The sequence below is a fragment of the Trichogramma pretiosum genome, unplaced genomic scaffold (genome assembly GCF_000599845.2).
Source record: "Trichogramma pretiosum strain Unisexual culture from Peru unplaced genomic scaffold, Tpre_2.0 scaffold112, whole genome shotgun sequence".
NCBI classification, from domain to species: Eukaryota; Metazoa; Arthropoda; class Insecta; order Hymenoptera; family Trichogrammatidae; genus Trichogramma; species Trichogramma pretiosum.
The window spans coordinates 166,377-170,864 of NW_019641022.1; the positions used below are offsets into that span (position 1 = coordinate 166,377).

The 4,488-nt window shown below is 32.5% G+C and overlaps 1 long non-coding RNA gene across 1 annotated transcript; it reads right to left on the minus strand.

Annotated features, from left to right (window-relative positions):
• Positions 1–832: 832 nt before the first annotated feature.
• On the minus strand, positions 833–1,442 carry LOC106652730. The gene is made up of 3 exons (XR_001339389.1): positions 1,141–1,442; positions 942–1,068; positions 833–870 (listed from the first exon to the last, which is right to left on the minus strand). It is a non-coding gene; the product is annotated as an uncharacterized LOC106652730 (long non-coding RNA).
• Positions 1,443–4,488: the final 3,046 nt, after the last annotated feature.

The following is a 4,488-nucleotide window of genomic DNA, read 5'->3' on the forward strand; positions in this document are numbered from 1 at the left end:
CGGTTTAAGCCATTGATAAGAAAAAATATTTTTTTATGCCAACTCATCCTACATACCGACATACCTCTCTCTCTACTTGAATAAATGTCCTTGACATATTTGGCTCATTTTCAGTGAAGTCAAATTTTTAAGTTTCTTTAGTTTATTTCCGAAATTGGAAAATCAAGTTTTTTATATTTGCACAAAGTTACTTTTTTTGGACATTTGACTCAACTGAGAATCGACGATTTACAATAATGAGATTACAATACTCTTTAACTTTGTCATAAGGAAATAATTAAAAATTACTGTAGAAAGCAGATGAATATTTCCACATTGCTTGAAAATGGCGAACAGCATTAAATGGAAATAGCGACTGCATATTTTGAAGAGTTACATCATTAGACCTGCAGGATTACTAGAAAGATTGATTGATAACTTATTGATCTCCTTTTTCATTTCGTAACAAATGTTTCTTTCACTTTCTTAAAACAAGTATACAAGTCGATTTCTGTAATAAAAAAATGTAAGTTGAGTAAATATCGAAGAAATTTTTCTAAGTAAGCAAAAAAACAAAAACGATTTTTTGATCGAGTCTCATGAGAGCCTCCCCTTAAAAAGAAGGAAAATTCAAAAATAGATAATTAAAATGACACTTTCAAGAGTAGCATCTCCTTAAACAGAGTTATTAAGATGCCAGATCTGGAGTCAGATCTTACATTCTATTTTCACCTGAGTATAATGAGTCTGTTTATTTGAAGACACTGCATTGAATGAATGTGCCTTTCATTTTATTATTATTAGTTTACTTACAGCCTTTTTTCTTGAGGTAAACAATTTTTTTATGCATCGGGGAAGTAATTTTTCTCTAAAATGTTGTATATTTTCAAACTGTAATAAAACAAATTTAATAATAATATCAAATATAGATAGTCTATAATGAGAAGTAAATTTTTACTTACATTATATAATAAAAAAAAAAAGGAAAATATTACCAAATCTGGGTCATTCAATGATCTGTTCTTGAACAGGATACACGAGAATTTCTTGAAAACTGATAAATATTTTTCAATATTTAAATTGGTATCTCTGAGAAATAAATATCTGATATACATGTAATTGTACAAACTTGTTGAATGTCAATAAACTTATAATACATACTCAGTAGTCTAATCTCTTTTCAGTTCATCATTCACATAGTTCTGTTATCTTAACAATATTTTGTTGAACTTGACAAATTATTGTTATAATTGAACTAATCCATTACTGGGTCCCTTTTTATATCTTCTAATAAACGATATAAATACATTTTCTTCAACATTTAAGTTAATGAACTAACTTTACTAATATGACATAATTACACCATTATTCGTTTTCTAATAATTTATTTAAAAACCTTCAATATAGGTGATGATGATGATGAATGATTTCAGTCCATTTTTACACTTGATTTATGATACATATCTTCATTTATCAAAACAAGATCACAATCAATTATTTTCATTACCATAGACCTGAGTATATTGCTGCGAACAATTCGAGACGACTTTGGACGAGAAGAAAGGACTCGTGGAAAGAATCTCTTTGTTTCGTTAGACTTTCGCAGTACCAGGATTGTCTGTGAGATATAAATAAAAATAATTGATTCAGATCTTGTTTTGATAAATAAAGATATAAATTTTATATTTATATGCCTGCATTAATACAAAATTGATCTAATATGAAATTAATATAATATAATTTGATATCTTTATTCATCAAAACAAGATCAGAATCAATTATTTTTATTTATATCCCATGGACAATCATTGTACTGCGAAACTCGAACTTGATACAAGAGTTTAGAGCCGATCTGAATGCGTAATCGTGGTGAATAAAAACGATAATTTTGAGCAAAACGGTTCAAAAACCACGTTTTTATTATTTAAACAAATTTATTTTTAAAACGGTTCCATATATCGTAAATCTGACGCCAGATTTTAAAAGAGCGATGGAAATATAAGTCGAAAATAGGATCTCTTAGTATGAGACGGGTTAATGAAATGTTTTTTTGACCACATATTGGCCAACTCGCCGTACGGGTCATTTAATGGCCCATAAATTGGAGATTGAACGATAATTAGCGCCCTCTGTAAATTCAATGCGGCCGTCCCATAAGAACCTTAGAGCCACCCGAAACTCGATCGACTAAAACAATTTTCAGGCGACTCGAAGGTTCTTATGGGACGGCCGCATTGAATTTACAACAAGACTTTGAGACTGCTAGGTCCCTGGTAGAAATCGTAACTTTTTTTTTGCCATTTACCAAACAATTAAAATGTAACCTGACCAAAAACTGGGCAAGCGAATTGGCGATTATTAATCCCTAAATGAAACAATTTTTGCACCAGTTTACCGCCAGGAAAAATATTTTAGTAGAAATGTCCAAAAAATGTCCAAAAAATGTTGCGCATCAAAATACCCTGGATTTATTATTATGATCATTAGGTGATTAGGTTAAGTAACGATTATCATGACCAGCAACAAAGCAGTTTTTTAGCATTTTTTGGTCAGTACTGACATTTAATGCACATTTTTTGACCATTAATGGACTTGATTCTTATAAGGAGACATCTCTCTTTTTGGATGCTGCAACAAAAAAGCAATTCATTTTCTAGCCAATACAGCACTAGTTATTTGACAGTTCTATGAGTACATTTTTTTAACATTTATGCCGGGCATTAACTGCTCTCCAGGCCATGATAAATGTTATGATTTCTACCAGGGGTGGTAATTCAAATAGTGTCAAATAAAATCACGTATGCCAGCGGTTAATGATTCAGAAAATGCTTACGAAGCGTCCATAGGGATAAAAAATGAATTAAGAGCAGAGATGAAGTTGAAAGACGTAATTAACAGTTGGAAAAATGTGCGCACTGCGGTGCATCGGCTCACGTAACGTCGAAATGCAATAAATATAGGAAAAACATACCTGAAGTAATAACAAATGATCACTTGCCCTTGCTTGGTACAATCAAGCAGTTCATACCATATGTGAGTGCAATCATTGTAGAAGAAATGCAAATTTCAGGAACCAAAAATATTGGAAATAACAACTTTAATAATGGTAATTTTTACAATTTTTAAGTAATTTTAACGCTGTGTCTATCCACACCTAAACCCACTTGAATAAGTGGATATAAAATGACGAAAATAATCCTAACGGACACGTTTACTTTTTTTCGCCTCTAGCATGAAAATAAGTAAAAAAGCTCACTTAACAGTACAAAACCGCTGCCAATTCATTGCCAAAGTGCTTCCTCATAAAAAATTATATTAATGAAAGGGTTTGGTTATTAACGGGAAAATTCGTATTTTATTTTTGAATTTCAAATTCCGTTTTCTTCAATGCATACAAAACTCCTAAAAAACTTAAAGATTTCTAGAATTTCGTGTTAGATTACCTTGCTACCGAACCTCTATGAAGAAGCAAAAGTACAACTTTTCATTTCGAGTCGTTGATTTTCATAATATTCGGTGAATCTCTATCTATCTCTATCTCTATCTATTGGTCTTTAATTAAAGCTTGGCTGCTCTGCTTTCACGATGAAAACAAAAAAATGGTTAAAATTCCGGCATTTATACCTGAAAAAATGAAAAAAATTTTTTTTTTAATTTACGAAAAAAATTCAAAAAATCGAAAACAAAAATTTTTTTTCCTGTGTATTGTCAAAAAACTTTTTCTGGCCTCATTATTACAACAAACGGCAATAAATGCAATTAAAATATATACAATCCACCGTAACATTTTGAAGATTTTGCCTCGGACCTTCGCACATACACACACACCTACCTGGGCCTGCACATCAACGTAAAGCTGAAGTTCGACCACCACCTCCGAACTGTCAGCGCGAAGGCAGCCGATGTGATCGGTGCCCTTACGAAGATCATGCCCAACTCTGGCGGGCCCAGAAGTAGCCGACGTAAGCTGTATGCCCACGTCGTTGACTCCATACTCCTGTATGGAGAGACGAAGAAATGGACAGAAGGGGATGACCGGACGATGTGGCTGGAAGAAGACGCCACCCCGTCCCAGCCTTCATGAAGCGCAAAACGCCAATCCCTCCACCCCCGTGAAGTAATGCCTAACGGCGGTTTCCGCGGGGATAGAACAAAGGAAAATTGATGTGGATGTATCTACATAACTCATGTACAGCCTAAAACAATATGCTACATTGCTACTTAATGTAAACTACTATTTTCTCTTTCTACTAAATAAAATATATTTATACATAAAAAAAAAAAATGAATAAAAATAAAAACATACATACATACGGACATTTGTTGAGAATTCAATCTAGTTTACAAATATGTAAACCAAATTGTCCGGCAAGGTCTGGTTCAAAATCTCGTTTTCGAGCCTATCACAGAGTTTCCTCTATGAGGAACCAAAAACAGAAAAAAAGCTTGTATCCACGTAATACTTATATACGACATACTATAAGCTTTTATTAATTGACATGAAGATTC